Here is an 18,364-nt window from a genome sequence, read left to right as displayed (position 1 = left end):
GAAAATTACGGAATGAATGGTTTAAATATTTTGGTTTTATTAACCGGAATTATGACTTTTTTTCTTTAACCAGAAACACCATTTTCAGATACCAGCGTAAGATTGATTTAAATGTCACCAATAATCTTTACCACAAATCCCAACAATGTTTATAAATGATAAGCAAATAAGCTATGCAAGCTTGGAAACAATGTTAAATTCAACTATGCTAGCTTACGCTTTATGAGGTTCGCATTAAGCTTGTATAAACAACCCTTTAATATCGAGTTTGAATCTATCTTTACAAAACAAGGTCAGAAAAACCTTTTAAAATCGAGGATGAATCACCATTCACAAATTAAGAGTAGAAAGCGTTCTCATACCGAGAATAGGAGCTAAATTCACCTTTTCAAGGCTAATTTTATATTTGAGACCATTTATGAAACAAGATTTATTTGCTCAGGTTTTAATATACTTTCTTTAACACTTTAAAAGTGAAGATTCGTCTGATCAATAAGTTTTCAACGCAAACATGTTGCATTTGAGAGTCTGGGCCAAGCTAGAGGGGAAAAAAAAAGGCGAAAACAAGGCGTACAGTACCAGTAAATAAAAGCTAAAAAAAATGAGAATTTTGGTTAAAGTTTTTTGCAAGCCTTTATTCTATCTTTAAGGAAGTAACCATTGCATACTAATATTCCTGCTAAGTTTAATTAAAAAAAGGGATAAATTAGTCAACCTATGTACACCAACCAAATAAAAATGACAATACAACGTTTTCCGTAAGGTTGCCTGCTATCTGGGATTACCACACAGTACGGTAATTTTACCAGAAATTTTTTCCTTGTTTGTAAACACTAGATTCTCTACATTAAAGTAATTATTAAATCAACGAAAAATGCAAGATAAACAGATTTAATCATATTCCCTTTCTTACATTGCTACAATGAAAGTAGGATTGCAGCAATCCAAGATAGAAATAACTATATCTGTTAATCACGTAATCGATCTGAAACTTAATTTCAATAGCACAAACAATACAAATGGGGAGAAAAAAATAGTTCCGTTATTTAAAAATCGCGTTTCATCTCCTCCTTTTCTAAACATTTGTCCCCTCTTCCCCATTAGATTGTTTTACCCCGAAACTACAACCGGAAAAAGTTCCAAACACCTCCAAATTTCCGAAACTCTGCTTACAATTCTGCACCACCCCCTAATCCCCGAAACCCTGGCAACACCCCACTAATGACAAGAGCTACCGACCCGAAAAAATTAAAAAAAAAGATGTTCCCCCTATCAATTGAGTCCCCCCATTTGCCAAAGAAAGGTTGTGGCAGATGTTAGAAACCTTCCGCGCCAACCCTGCAATTGTCCCGATCCGTAATTTGCGTCTTTTCTAACGTAATGCTGTCTACTTTCAGTCAAAGGAAAGAAAACAAAAAAGACTAAAGACGATAAAAAAAAAAGTTTTTTTGTGTTTTTCAGAAAACAATCTCTTTCCCCCATCCTTTTTTCTTATTTTGGAAGATTTCTGTGGTCATGGCATACAGCCGTCGCCAATGTGGCTTCATTTTCATAGAGATCTTAATGACCGCCGTGAATATTGACCGGATGTAAGTGAATACTCACCCTATGTTTAAGGGGTGACGCCAGTGTCTTCACATGACCTGTACCGTTACTTACCTTGTGGGGTAATCCTTTGTAACCACTTCTGTTGGCGACGACTCCGGCTGATTGACTAGGAAAGGTAATGTCACCTATGTTTCTCCATCAATTATGTGTTTAGAGTTATTTCCTGTTTGTGTGTAGTTTTTTTAGTTTAGTTAGTTTTAAAAATTTGCGAATCGTAATTATGTAACTGTACGTTGTTTGCATTTGTCACACAAAAGTTTTTTTTTTCCTTTTCTTTTTCTATATCTTTAACCTTTATATATGGAACCATAATAGTTTAAATTTCAGACATGAAATCTCTTAGTAAAATTTATATATTTATTTGTCTTCAATTTGAGATACATTGCATTTGTGTGTAAGGGTTTCTATTTAAAAAAAAAAAAAAAAAAAAAAAAACTTCCAACATTGTGTAGAAATGTGTAAAAATAAAAAGAAATAAAAAAAATACAAAAACCATCCATCGTGTCTCAAATGTCACCAGAAAGCCTTCAAATTTTATTTACAGACGCCTAATAGAATATAAATCACGACATCGAGCAGATTTTGTTTACCTTTCGCAGTGTTTGAAAAAAAATTAAAAAAGAAAAAAAGCTTTTACAATGTTTTATTTATTTATTTATTTTAGTATTTTAAACAGAATTGTATATTTTGAGCAAACAATGAAACCACAACAAAATTGTTTTGTAATAATTGTGTCAATAAAGCAATACGTAGCAAGTTTTTGAATCGATATACCACTATATACTACGTATATAGAACTTACAGGAAAATTTAAATAAATAAATAAACAGTTATAAATAAAAGTTATTACAATCAAAATATAATTTTCATGCAAAATTACACAGAAATGAGAACATGCTGAACTGCCATTGTGTAGCACTGTGGTTCAGTCCCAAGAGGTGGATCGAAGATTTTGATGTATACCTGCTCGTCTGATAGGTAAAGGCGGTTGCTGCGCAACGCTAATTACATTGCCTCCATCTTGCATTTGTTCACAAAATTATGCTGATTTTCTGGACTACAATAGCCTGTTGCAGAGTTGCTGTATTTTATTCGCATTAACTTGATTACCTACACGGAGAAAGAAAATTCAGGTAAAATTACCGTACTTGTATGGTAATGACATTTCTGATTTAAAAAAAAGAAAACGGAAGAAAATTTGGTGATGTAACCAAAATATACGATATTTAAACAATTCATTTTGTAATTTTCCATTTGTATGGTTGGTTTACCGGAAATTTTGATTTTCAGAATTATAGTTTTCATTACCACAAATTACCGTGCTTTTTACTGTTCCCATGGAGTCAGAAGCAAGGTAAATATTACCATATTCTGGTAGTAGTGATCAGATATTTCTTCTCAGAATATATATAATTTGTTTTAAAGGGGGCCTCAATAGAAGGTGAAATAAATTAGAAACTACGTAGATTTGAGTGATATAATTCTTTTTGAATATTTATTTATTTGGACCACACAAAATATTTATTTTTGCGTTACGAATGAGAAATATTTAACTATATTAATTATCCAAGTACAAAGTATCCAAGTGCTATATTAACCAAGTACAAAGGAAGGGATTAAAATAATATTTTAATTTTTCTACTAAAAAGTAAATTAATTTAAACATTAATTTGATTTTTTTTCCTTCTAATTTAAGCGGTTATATAAGTGAGGTAACGCAAAGACTTCAATAACATAAAAAGATCAATTATTTTTTTACTTTGTTACAAAAGATAAAAAAAAAAAAAGAAAAAAATTCATTAAATAAAGAGAAGATAGTTAGAAAAGACATTAAATACGAGAAAGTAATCATAGCTTAAACCTACATCCTCTCCCATGTTTCTAAAAATATGGTAACTCGTAAATAGTTATAACATTACTTTTTAATAGAATATTAAAATATTCAAGGAAAGTAATATTTTCTCTTAAATATTTGGATATAATCTAAAGTATGAAACTTAAATTATATGAACAAGAAAAAAATATAGTATAATATTGCTATAAGAATATGCTTATACGCATATTGCTATAACATAATATTGCTTAAATAAGCCACGATATTAGTGGTGCTAAGTTGTACCATATTATCTTACTTTTTAAACCTGATTACACGATACTATTTAACATTAATGGAAACTACTTAAGAGGTTGAAGTGTGATACTTAATTTTTAACATTATTGCTAATGCATTACGTCCGTTAATGCATTACGTAATTCAGTTTATTCTGTCAGTACAGCCATTTCTGACTCTTGCGCCATTATATTTTACACTCAATCCAATGCAATGATTCATAAATTTTTAAGAATTTCTTATCAGTTTTTATCGTTTGTATTCGAAATTGTTATTTTGTTTGTAAAGTAACGTTTTAGATTATATCTTGAATGTGCTCAGTAAAAAATTCCGGATCAAATTATGTGGGTGCTGGTACAAAGTACCGGCACTCAGGGTGCCGTTACTTATTGGGAATAAAATCTATTTTTATCAGAATATATTACGAAACAAAAAATCTGATACACCGTAATTTTTACAGTAATAATTACTGTAAAACCACTTTATCACTCTGATAAAATAAATATTACTGCAAAGGTTACGACTTAATATTTTACAGTAAAAACGGGTTTTGCGGTAAAGCATATCTTACCACAAAATAGATTTCAAAAATGCACCCAGAGTGCAGATACTTAATACCGGGATTTGATCCAGAATTTTTTACAGTGTAGTGCTACAAACACAGATGTTTCGTCACTAAAAATCTTATTTTTCCCTAAAGCTAGTTTTTTTTTCTTCCCCCATATAAAATTTCTTATTTTTGGAACTTAAATTAGAGTAAAATTATTTTATATTCAAAATATTCACATCCATTTAGTTTCGTTACTTTATTTTGATAAAATTATTTCTTGAACGATTATTTTTTGAACAAATAGAAAAACGTATAGTAAACGTTTTTTTTTTCCCTTCTTCTTTTTTCCAATACCCACCTGTGTCGACATTCGACAATTCCGGCGTATAAGGGCAGATTTGTTGGCCACTCTTTCACCATGTTAGGCGAGCCGACGTTGCTCCTACAGTAAGGACAGATAAAACAGAGAAAGAAAGTACATTCATGCCTTGTCCGGGATTCGAACGCAGAACTTTTCTGATTCAAGGCCAGTTTCTTGACCCCTACACTGTCCGGTCGGCAGTATAGTAAACGTGGAACAATTTATTTGAAAACTAAACATAATTTTATTTATTGAAGAGATATAATCAGTGTTTACGAAATTTCTATGAAATTGCAAATTCAAACAAAATTAAACAATGAACAATGTTTTTTAGTTTAATAACAGATTTAAATTGATAAAAATTTTGCTTCAGAATGCTCTAAAAACTTATATCATTTGAAAAAAAATGAAAAAAAAAAATTCTTTTTTCTCTTTTTTCGTCATTGTTTATCTCAAAAGTAACATATTTTTACATTCTTTTCGTTTCAATTTCTTTTTTTAATACTTGATTCTATGCTTTCTTCCTTTCATTGTATTTTAATTTATTTTTTTAAATTTATTCATTTAGTTTTTGATTCCCGCAGCATTTTTTATTAATAAACGAATTCCCTTTTTACTTCGAAAGAAGTTCCTTTTTTAATTGAATAAATAAATTACCAGTGCACAAATAAAAATGAAAGAAAGATTTATTTTCTGATATTATTATTTTCTAACATTGAAATGTCAGTTTCCGAAAACAATTTGTTTACAGTATGTAAAGGCAAAAAAATCACAATTTAAAAGTGATTTTCATTAGCACAAGGGGTAGAGACATTTCAGAAATACAAAAATTCTTTAACGTACGAAATTTCAAAATTGTCATAGATTTGACTAAGAGATGTGAAAAACGAGAAACCTTATATATCAATATCATTAAAATATTTAAAATCTTAAATTTAAAAACTAACTACATTACATACATTTACTTAACTACATTACATACATGTTGCAAACACAAGATAAAGAGGAACACTAAAAAAGAATTACCTAACCTTAAAACACTATTATGCCAAGTCAATGAATGGGATAGTTAAAACTAATAATACTTATAACAACAACCTTCGAAATAGAATTTGAATTTAATTATTGGCATACGAAATGTATAATGAGGCCATGTAACCGTGATGAAAGTCGAGCATAATTTCAAAATTAGTAATTTCACATTTGTGCAGCATTGATTTAGCAAATAAATAAATATATAAATAAATAAATAAAAAATAAACATCATCTAAACTTCAGGCAGCAATACGGGGCTAGAAGATAATAAAATAAAATAAATAATAAATAACTATATAAGAATTTATATTGTAATTGAATTATGTCAATATGTCATTTAATTTATGTCGATTATAATTTGAAATGTTATTATTTTTATAAAAAGATTTTAATTAAAGTTGCTTAATGCTTGCAAAGACATTGAAATTGCGTTAAATTATTCTTGGGCTAAACTAATTATAATTTTTATCTTATGTTAATTTCATTATTTTTAGGAAATTTGAAATGTTTGATTTGGTAAAACAACATACTTCTTGAAATCTAAGCTTAACTCTTTAAAAAATTACTGCTCCAAAATTTTTTAAAATATTATAATACTGACACTGTTTTATTGAGAAGTATACTTTTTAGTATACAACATGTTTAATCATTTAAGTACTAAATTAAAAAACAATGTATAAATTATGCCATTTTTGACAAGAAAAATGTCTTGAAATATTTTTAAGAATTACTCTCTGTAGTTAATATCTAAACTGGAGGTTATATATTAACACGTTAAACAGAAAGAAACAAAAAACATTTCTCACTGAATTTTAAAAATAAGAAATCTTAAGAAAAAATAAATTAGATTACATTTAAAACATAACTAATTCTATAATTAAAGTAATTGAAAGAAGCATAGCGAAAATTCATTAAACAAGGAACAAAATTGAAAAACGAAGTATTACATAATGTAATAGAGATCCACTGTTCTTGCATATCGAACAATTGTAGAAACAATTTGAATCTTTGTTCACTTAGTTTTTGTTTTACAAACAATTTTTTGAAACATTTATCTGGTTACGAAAAATACCTAAATTAGTAAACTAATAAGTAATAGCCTAAAGAGTGACTAATAAATAAAACCGAAATATTATTTTTCTCTTTTGTGTAAAATTATTTTAGTGTATACAGCAAATATATTAAATAGAAAACGCAATAAACTCTTAAATAGCAAATTAAGTGCTCTGTAAAAAATTCTGGATTGAGTTACGGTACAAAGAACCGGCATTTTGGGTGGATGTACTATCCTTAAAATCCATTTTACCGTAAAAACTATTTTTACCGTAAAATATTGTACCATAATATTTATTTCATTAGAGTGAGTCATTGATTTTACGGTAATTATTACTAGAAAATTACAGCATTTCAGATTTTACTGTAAAAAGTAAAATTACGGTACCAAGTACCAGCACCCTGAGTGCAATAGTATAGTGAGTTACAATACAGTTAAGGATGCATGTAAAAATGTTTTCGGTAAAAAGCAGAAAATGCATGTAAAAATATTTTCAGCTCAAAGCAATGAATGTATGTAAAAATGTTTTCAGCACAAAGCAGAGAATGCATGTGAAAATATTTGCAGCACAAAGCAGTGAATGCATGTAAAAATGTTTTCCAACACAATGCAAAGAATACATACGAAAATGTTCTTAGTATAAAACAAAGGATGCATATAAAAATGTTTTTAGCTCACTGAATGAGAATACATATAAATATGTTTTAATCACATACACCAGAACATATATAAACTAAACATAATTTTTTAAAATAAATTTATAAAAATTAGAAAAGATTTTAGCAAAATTAAGAATAAATTATTTTAAAAATTAGTGCTGTATCAAAGTAAGAATAATTATAAATCTGTAGAACTTAGTCTGTGTTAATATAGATAAAAAAATAATAAACTTAAGATAAATTTTGGTTCATAGTAGTGAATTTTACTTAAAAATGAATTAAATTTTTGCTGATAGGAATCATGATTTGAAAACAATTAAATCTTGGTTCAAAGGAATAATTATTTGAAAAAATTTAAATTTCTGTTTTTGGAATAATTATTTAAAAAATTAGACATATTATTAAAAAAAATCATTAGAACGTAAAACAAATTATAAACTGATGCATCACAATTGTACTAAGTTGAATTGGTTTATAATAAGCAAATGTGTTAAACAAGAATTGTATGTGGGAATTTAAACTAACTAAAACCATCAACAGTAAAACTATAGCGTAACAATAATAACTAACAATTGTAACTTACAATTTAAAAGAAACAAGGTTAACTAAATTTAATTAAAACTAACTAAAACCATTAACTGTAAAAATACAACGTAACAATTATAACTCCCACTCTCAAAAAAAAAGAAGTATGCTATAATTAGGAAGAAAAAAAACAATTTAACTTCTCTTGATCATTAATAAAAATGGCAATGTCATTGAATAAAAAAAGTAAAAAAAATTAAAATTCAAGGTCGACGTTCTTATTCATGCGAGCAACTTATTTATGTGAAAGCTTTCACTAAAATCGTGAAAGCAACGCTTCCACCCACGCTTTTCATTCTGTAACAAAGAACTCTATGGTGTTCTTTTTGCACTTGAAGCAATTGTTTTCGATACGTTTGTTTATGACATAGTTTTTTGGAATTGAACTTTGAAACTACACCTTTTAAAAACTGCATTATTCTTTGATTAAAATTATTCTTATATAAGTTATTCAATCCACAAAACATTAAAAAAAAGAAAGAAAAATAATTTTTGGTAAATATTTTTAATTTTACCGAAACGATTCATATATATGAAGCTTATGTTACTAATTTTGTTTTTTCCATGTGAAAACAAAACATATTGGTATCTTTTTCCTATCAACAGAAACATTCATTATTATGTAATTAATGGTTCCTTTTCCTTTTATTTAATCATGTTTTTTCTTTTTTAACTGATAGTGAAAATAAACTAAAGTTAGTGTAATTCAATATTTTCATTTTGTAATTATTTTTAAACCAACAAATATTACGTTCAAATTTTTTTTCTTCTCTAAATAACAATATTCGACGAAAGTTTAAAACCTTAAAATCTCTTGTTTTATAGCTTTGTTGATTTTAAACGATGTAAAATTTTTAAATCCACTTTCCATAAATAATTTATTATAAATCATATCATTTCAAAATAAACCATGCTGTTTAAATTACAACTTATTTCTATATTTTTCAATGTACGCACAAAATTATTTTTTCGAGCTTATATCTGACAATTTTTTGATTTAATTATTAAATTTAGTGAAGCAGTAACGTTAAGAAAATTCTTAACTCAATCACATATATTTCAGTTGGTTGAATATTTTTAATATTTCTTTTTTCGATCTTGAAATCGTGTTTATATTTTGTAAAAGTAAAATCTTTCTCTAATTCTTTTTCGAAATCTTTAATTATAAAAAATTAAAGATTAATTATTTTTTCAACTTTATAGTATTAATTTGTCAAACATTTTTTTTTATTTAAGTATTAAATTTAGTGAAGTAGTAACATTAAGAAAATTTTTTACTCAATCACATATATTTAAGTTGGTTGAATATTTCTAATATTTCTTTTTTCGTTCTAGAAATTTTGCTTATATTTTGTTAAAGTAAAATCTTCCTTTTTTTTTGTTGTTTAATTTCAAATGCAAAAGATTAAAGCAAAAATACTAAAAGGAGAACTGTAGCAAAGATCATAGGAAGCATTGAACAATAATTTTAAAATATTATTTATAAGAAAATTGCGTTCTTTTGCAAATTTTCACACTCTGCAGTTTTATAATTTTCCATAACATTTAAATGTTATCGTTAAAAAAATATTATTATAAATATGCATGAAATTGAAACTATTCAAGCTACTTAATGCTGCTTTCTAAAAAAAAAAATTAAATATTATTTCATGAATTTCACGCTTTAAGAAATTAAGTTTTTATAAAGCATTGTACTTTGAAATTTTATATTTTTCGAATATGGATTTAAATTTTTCCCATAGAAAATAAAGATTCAGCCATTTTTAAATATAATAAATTTCATCACCTTTGCAAATTCAATATCTGCCTCAATATCAAAACAATACTCTTTACACACAAATGAGTAATTTTGTCATTGAAAAATACAGTTTAATGGCCGATGCAATGGCCACCTCTGCAAATAAGATATCTGCCTCAATATCAAAGCAACGCTCTTTACACACAAATGAGAAATTTTGCCCTCGAAAAATACAATCTGGCCGATGCAATGGCCACCTCTGCAAATAAGATATATGCCTCAATATCAAAACAACGCTCTTTACACACAAATGAGTAATTTTGCCATTGAAAAATACAGTTTATTGCAGACTGGAGAGAAACCACGCCTCTAATATATTTGACAACAATGCAAATTTAGTTTCATTAAAGGTAGAAAGCTTTTATCTTAATTACGCGTTCTTGTGATGAATTTAAACTGTCAAATATAGATTTCGAATCCGATAAGGGTAATCTATTACATTGGCTCTACCAATGAGATACCTACTCTGCATAAAAGTTAAAACAAAACGCTCTTTATTTATTCGCCCATTTTACGGCTGAAAAGTTAAATTAATGGTCGACTTGGTAAGTAACCAACAATGTCGAGTCTTAAGTTATCTACATCTTTATTTCTACCAAGATAGGCTCATTACATCCAACAAGACATCAAGTAGACTTGTCCCAAACTTCCTACAAATTTCCTTGCCCTTTGAGTTGAGTTTAAAATGCCGAAGATACGAATCATTACTTTTAATATGTTACAGCAAGAGCTAAGATGTTTAAAATGTTGTTCAAACTCACAACATGTATTTGAAATTATCTAAACAGTGTGAGCATTACAGATAAATTTTAAGTGCGCTTTTTATTATTATTATTATTATTATTTGCAAAATTTTTTTTTTGCTAGTTTTAAAAATACCTTTTAAATATTCTGCGCTACGCAGAGAAAAAAATTCTGGTAAAATAACTGTACTGTATGGTAATGATAACAGCTGAAATAAAAATCATAATTCTGGTAATAAAAATCAAAATATGGGGTATTTAAACCATTCGCATGGTAATTTTTCCATTTATATGATAGCGGTTTATGGGGAATTCAGGTTTTCAAAAGTACATTTAGTAAAAATGAAGTAAAATACTGGAAAGTAAATTTGAGCGAATAATTAATATTTTTGCCATGTGCTAAGATATCATGATGAACTTACAAATTTTTACAGTATTTACCAAATTTTATCACAAATTATAAAACCATATTTGTTTTATTTAACCACAATCATGTCTTCCCATAGAGTTAGAAACACTGTAAATTTTACCATATTTTGGTAGTTTTGATGAGATATACTATTATACTATTTTTTTTTCATTAAGAAACGTTGAATCTGAGAGTTAATATTTTATAAATCATTAGCGTTTGCAAAATATCAAGTAATTTTGCAAATTTAGTTTCATTTAAGATACAAAGCATTTATCTTAATTATATGTTTTTGAGATAAATACAGAGCCAAAAATATAGATTCAGCTACAGACAGGAGTAATCAATTGCATCAGTTCCACCAATAGGATATCTGCCCCGCATAAAATGCCCCGTAATACAACAACAAAACGCTCTTTACTTATGCATGCATTTTGCTACTGAAAGATTAAATTGATGGCCGACTAGCATGAAACCATCACACCCAGCTTTAGGACGCTACTGAGAATATAGAATCCCTCATAAATAATAAAATCCCCATCTTGGGGAAGATGAGAAAAACATAATACATCAAACCGTAGCCCGTCATTAAAAGCTACCGCCCCGAGTAAATTTCTGCATCCGATGTTAAATTCCTAGTTTTTGTGATAATTACCTTAACGAGGCAACGTTCTGAATATAAAGTGAGTGCTCTAGCCGACTTTAATAATATCTTCGTGTTTGGAATTAGAGATGATTTTCTCATTCGTTGAAATTAAGGGCCATTGAAACAATTGAGTTCTGGCGTCTGTTAGACGCTCCATCACGCCCCATTCTGTGGCTTAGGGAAAGACAATTGGCTACTAGTGTTACAGCATAGGCGGAGTTTGAGAAAGTCGCCATTCGCAAGTCTGTTGTCTACTGTGGGAGGTGCCCATTTGCCGCAAATATAGATGCTAAATCATTGGGTAAGGAATTTTTTTTGTTTTTATTTATTATTATTTTTTATTTATGGTTACGTGATAATTCTTCTTGAGGGTTTAAAGAACGTCGTATTCGAAAGGGCGTTGCATATCCCTTGCGCTAATAAGATAAGATCGATTTGGGATTTCGTTTTAGAACGAAGGTGTTGGAAATATTTAATTTAGCAATCAAAACGATTATGAATTATTTATAGGATTTTTTTTTCTTGTCTATGAATATTTTAAAGTGGAAGAATTAACGTTGATATCTTATATTTGAAGTTTTCTTTTGAAGATGAATGGATTATTGCGAACTTGCTTGTTATCACATTTAGCTAGCAATTAAATAAATATTCGATTTCAATTTGATAGATATTGCTAAGAGATCTTAAAAATTTTTCAATGTAAATTTATTTTTATAAAGTGTGCCAGTTATTTTCTATTTTTTCTATATTTTCAAAATAAATTTATGATTATTTTTGGGTGAATGACAGATAGTGAACTATTAAATTTTAAAATAAATAAAGCATCGAAAAGTCAGAGAAATTCCTGAAAAATGTCACAAATTTTGCCAATTGCTATGTACGTCACAAATTTTGCAACTTTTTATAATAATTTGCATCAATGGGCTCTAAAGTGACTAATAAATTTTGAAATAAATAAAGAATATCTAGTTTATTTTTAAAAAAAACTCTTGAAAATCTTGTCAAACTTTGCCAACTGCCATTTCCTACTCTTTAAGTTAATTTACACTAATTTGTATCAATTTGTGAAGCAAATAAATTTTGAAATAAATAATGCTTCGAAAATTAGCATTTTGAAATAATTAGCATGCTTCGAAAACGTTTCAAAATTCTCTCTCTCTCTCTCTCTCTCTCTCTCTCTCTCTATATATATATATATATATATATATATATATATATATATATATATATATATATATATATATATATATATATATATATATATATATATATATATATATATATATATATATATATCTTCATGGGTTTCAATGGCATTTGTGAACAGAACAATTATAGTGTTTATGCATACTTTTTCAGTGATAAATGCAAAATAAATAAACAAATGCATGAAAATATTTAATTTGATTTTAAATGCTATTGTTTGAAGCATAAGGAATATTGTCCTACTTCATGCTACCCCTCCCACCCCTCTTGTCAGAACATGTGACAATTTCATGACCCTCTTTCCGCCCCTCTCTGTAGGACACCATTTATGAACGATACTAATGCTAAAATTCTGAAGAATTGTCGTATGGTTTGTTAATTTCCATAAGTGCCACTAGTTTTCCAACTTTTCTACATTTTTAAATTAACTTCGGTTTATTTGAAATAATGATCGCAAAAGGTAAAAAAATTAATTTATTGTTACTTGCATCAATGAGTACACTGAGAAAAAAAAATTTCGTAAAGTTACCATATTGTTTAATAATGACATTCCAGGTGGTTAAAAAACAAACAAAAGAAAACAATGGTATTTAATAAATTTAAAACGCATAATATTTAAATCATTCATTAGGCAATTTTTTCGTTCATAATGCAATGGTTTACTGGAAAGTCTAATTGTGAAAATTATATTTCTTATTACCACACATTTAGAAAAAATATAAAAATGAGAAGTAAATTTAACCGAAGAAATGATTTTTATGCCATGCTCCAAGATAACATGACAAAATTGCCAAATTTTATCACGTATTATAAAACCATATTTTATTTTTAATGTTTACCAAATCATTACCAAAGTGTTTCTGTAAGAATTAAAGTTTGTTTTGGGAACCCCATAGAGCCAGAAATACGGTCAATTTCACCATATCCTGGTAGTTTTGATAATACTTTTTTTTAAGCGTGTACATCAGTAAACCAATAAATAAAAATTGCAATAAGAAGTTTTTGAAAAATTCTTGAATAATTCTCTATTGTGTCAACTGTCATGCTTCACGCAGTGTATTTTTTTAATTTTCCAAATTTGTAGTAAATAGAGGGTGTTACGTCATGACTACCCTTAACGTGTATCTTTAGAATTCGCGTCAATAATTGAAACAAAAGCGTATACGCATACGTATTCCCAAATTAACATTGAACAAAGTTAAAAAAAATTACACTTGTATTGCCACTTGTAAAAGTGTTTTTTTTTTTAATTCAGGAGGATATTCAGTTTTAAAATGCTAAATGCTCTTAAAAAAAAATTAGAAAAAAAAAATAAATAAATAAATTTGCGCAAATAATAAAAAAAAATGGCTACATAAACTAGTTATGCATAAGGAACATTGTTGAAGCTTCCCGAAAGCTTCAACAAATTCAAGAAAGATAAGTATCTAACTCTCCTTGTCTCTTAAAAAAACTGGCACTTTATAAAATGAAAATTATAAATTACTACAGTAATATACTAATATAAATGACTATGACTATTTTGACATTTAGCAATTTCAAAAAAGTCTTGTGATAGTTCCCATAGACAAAGCTAATAACAACTTTGTAATCTTCTGTAAAAAAAAATTCTGTCCTGAACTCTAAAATAAGGAATTTGTCAATAGTAAAAATTTAAATTAAGATATTTTAAATATCATTATTACTATCATTAAAAAAAAGCTAGCATTCTATGTGCGGACAAAAATAGAAATTACTAATGAACACAATTTATACTTAATAATCAGTGCAGTATTTCATAAAACACCCAGTGCACCGAAATAAAATTTCTCGCTGTTCAAATATTTACCTAACTAAAACTGGCACCATATTCCTTAAATGCTTCACCATTATGCTATCAAAAAGTTTATTAAACATGTTTACTTGGTATATTACCAAAAATCAACCTATTTAGATTTTATTAAATGCAACAAAATTAACTATATTTTTATCTTTGTTTTCCCAGATATCTTTCTTTAATAGCATTTTACTTATTCTTTTTATTATACTTTAATTATTAATAATATTTTATTAACACATTAATAATATACTCTTTTCAGTTATCAATAATATTTTATAAATATCCCAAATTGTGATTAAAAATATTGAAGATTTCTTAATTAATCTATCCGTATTTTTTAATTATTATCTTCATCATGATAAATAACTTTTATTTCAAATAGTTGGCATGCCCCAAGGATCTATTTTTACAAAATGAGAAATAAATTATGCTCTAACTATAAATTATTTTTTTAGACTTTTTGAAAATTTAAATATTTTCAATTTTATAAATTAAAAAATTATATGAAACGCTTATTCCAAAAGGTATATTTTTTTTCCTCGTAATCATAACGATAACATTGATTTTTTTAAAATTCCGAATAAGATTGATGTCACTAAGTCGCTTCCTTCGTCATTTCGCCTCCATTATTTTGTTGTTATTGACATTAAGTGCTTCTTGTTTATTGTTTAGAATATTTTTTGAAGTGTGAAAATCGCTCATTTCATGTTCAAAGTTTCTGGGCAAGAAAGTATGAATTTTGTACTTTTCTTCTTATTTGTTTACGTAAACAAATTATGCAAATCAGTGAGACGTTAATAGTGTTTTGCATGTTACTGATAGTATTTTACATTGAATTTAATCAACGTTATTTATCCATATTAACAATGATTGTTAACTTAATTATGACAGAATTAAAATAACATATTACATACTGATTTAATGCTTTCAATGAGCCTGGTTCATGAGGTGAACTGGGTTTGAATCCCAGAGAAGGCAGGAAAATTCGAATTCCACACCCAGCTAGCACCGACCGCAGTGCTGTCATAAAATATCCTTAGTGTTAGACGGATCATGGGTTAGAGTCCTCTGGCCGCCAGGCTAACCGTTGAGGTTTTCGTGATTTTCCTCTCCATGTAGTGCAGACGCAAGTTAGTTCCATCCAAAAGTGTTTCAGGAAGTCGAATTTCTGCCATGCTTGTTTCAGGAATTCGTTTGTCTTCTGGATTGGGTTCAAAGTGGGTTTGTAGCGGATACTTATGAATTGGGTTTACAAGGCTACAGAGTTGAACATTGGTAGTCGCAAACTCAAGATTGCGTCGGTTGTTCAACGACAGGTATAAAATAAAATGAGCCAGCTTCGAGCCGTGGTGGCTCAGGGGATAGAGCACTCGCCTCCCAATGAGGTAACCCAGGTTCGAATTACAGCAATGATTTGTCGATAAGAATTCCACTCCCGGCTCGCACTGAGCTATCTAACTCCTGATCATCAGCTCATTATATTTATTAGTTAACTTTTATTAAAGTTGCACTTTAATAAATTAAATAGTCATCCGCTTGTCCTAACTCAAAGAAGGCAACAACTTTCTCTCATTTATGTTATTATTTATTTGTTTATTTTCTTCCTGAGGGAACTTTTTTTTTGTATATTTCTTTAGCTTAAAACTATAACGTCCATTACTAGGCATTGCATAGAATGCAAAGTAGTAATTATATTAAGATGTATAAAACTATAATATTGCCAAAAAATAAATGACTAATAAATAGCAACCTTCCCTTAAGTTTTATAAAAAGAGAAAAAACTCTACATTGTTGAGTATAAATTGTAATAAATTTAAGTTTATAAACAAACTAATTTCAAGGAATTCTATTATTCAAAATATAATTAGATAAATAACACAATTCATCAAATAAATGGAAATAAAAGAATTTGTAGAAACATTTATTAATTTAAAAAACAGATTGATCAACTCTTTCCAAATTTGATTAAAAACAACCGTTATCTAACAAATGTAATTAGATGAATGTAATTAAATATAATTGGTTGCAAATTCTATTCAAAATCATACTATAAATGAAATATTGAATACTATAAGCTAGCATTTATTAAATATTTGAGTTATCCAGTTTAATATAATTGTAGTCTTGTGCAATTCCATTTCAAGCTAAACAATGGCAACCAAAAATTCAAATTGATTCTTAACTTTAGAGTAAACACTTTGAAAATTTGAAATTAACCAACGTCTCCAATAGCAAATATTATTCATTATTTGTTATTAAATCCAATAAAAATAATTAACTTATAAAGTTATTTTTAAAATACGACTTTTCATTAATATTTATTTTTTAATTATTTAGTTAAATATAGTTGTTGGCATGCATGAATCGAACTTGGGCAAATTTGAGACAACAAACCAATTAGATCGATATTTAACTTCAGTATGAACACACCTTAAAATTTTGTTCTAGTAGCAGCGGTAATGGTTTAATTAATAACATAGCAACTTGGTTTTGGAAATATATTTTTTTAAATAATTATCATTTGATTCTATCTCTTCATAAATATTTTGAAGTTTTGTAATTTTGTAGAGTTTTTTCTCTTTCAATAAATACAAAAAGGACAAAAATTCATTATTCTGTTATTTTTTCTATGCTTCCTCTACTTTTTGAACTTTTATGTATATATAATCGTTACAATATAAATATTTTACCTGAAAGAATATTATTTAAGTATTTGTAACCAATTACCATATTTCCATTATAAAAATGACGTATCTGGTCGAATTCTATGTATTTACATAGCTAACAAATAAATATGAGATTTTTTGTGTATTGTTTGCTTGCTATGAAACTTATTGAAGTCATATTCTGAAAAGATATTTGCAATTAAAATACAGCAAGGAAAATAATTTATCAGAGAATATAATAGAAAAAAAATCATCAATAAAACAATTTTTCTTGATGCATGTATTTTTACTTTTTGTTCCATAATCTATTGATGACATTATTAGTCCGGAATTTTATGCCCCCAATGATGACATTGATAGATGCATATGTGAGTAGAAAATTCCGTGAGATTGCTTGTTTTTTGAAAGCTTGTTTACCAAGTTAAAATGGCAGCTGGGTAATTGAAAATGATAGGTTCAGCAAAGTTCTTAATCATGTTGTGTTTGTGTTTTATCTTCTACCAATAACACACCAGGTTATTAAGGCCTGGTCATTCAAAATATATTTCTTTCATCATGTTTGTTTAATAAACAAGAGAAATAATCCATGGTATTGAATTTTTTTTAAAAAATGAAAGTAAATAAATAAACATAAGCTCTGCGTGATGGACAAATTGCTCTTTGAATATTTCAGAAATTTTTGACTTTCTTTTAAAAGTATTTTCAAGATTCACATTAAGTGCTTTTTGGGATATCAGTAATAAGTGAATTTTACATCATCACGTAATAATTTGATAATTTGTTTTTATTTTTTAGTATTTTTTTTTCTGAAATAGGTATATTTTTGAAGTATCATATATCTAAATAAGAAAATTTTAAAATGCGAGCTGAATCAAAAAAAAAAAATTTTTTTTTTATTAATTTAAGAGCGTTATAACGTAACATTGTTAGAAATTTTATAGCGCTTCGAACCATTGATGTAGTTCTAAGTTGAACCAGATTATTTCAGTTCTTATATTTAATGACCCAATGGTGTAACTAGAATTCATTTTATGCTACAGTTTAATACTTTATTAAAGTTCTAAGGTGCCCACATTAATATATCCTCAGTGGTAGACGGATCTTGGATTAGAATC

The 18,364-nt window shown here is 27.5% G+C and overlaps 1 long non-coding RNA gene across 1 annotated transcript in view; it reads left to right on the top strand.

Moving 5' to 3' along the window:
• Positions 1–1,276: 1,276 nt before the first annotated feature.
• LOC107448627 (uncharacterized) overlaps positions 1,277–18,364 on the top strand; it is a 38,353-nt gene continuing 21,265 nt past the window's right edge. The window contains exon 1 of the long non-coding RNA XR_001584674.4: positions 1,277–1,723. This is a non-coding gene — a long non-coding RNA (uncharacterized LOC107448627). The remainder of the gene's footprint in view (positions 1,724–18,364) is intronic.

This window comes from Parasteatoda tepidariorum, chromosome 4 (assembly GCF_982258835.1).
Source record: "Parasteatoda tepidariorum strain Cologne lab strain chromosome 4, Ptep-v5.0, whole genome shotgun sequence".
Classification (NCBI taxonomy): domain Eukaryota; kingdom Metazoa; phylum Arthropoda; class Arachnida; order Araneae; family Theridiidae; genus Parasteatoda; species Parasteatoda tepidariorum.
The sequence above is the reverse complement of the archived record's forward strand: the minus strand, read 5'-3'. Positions and strand labels throughout refer to the sequence as shown.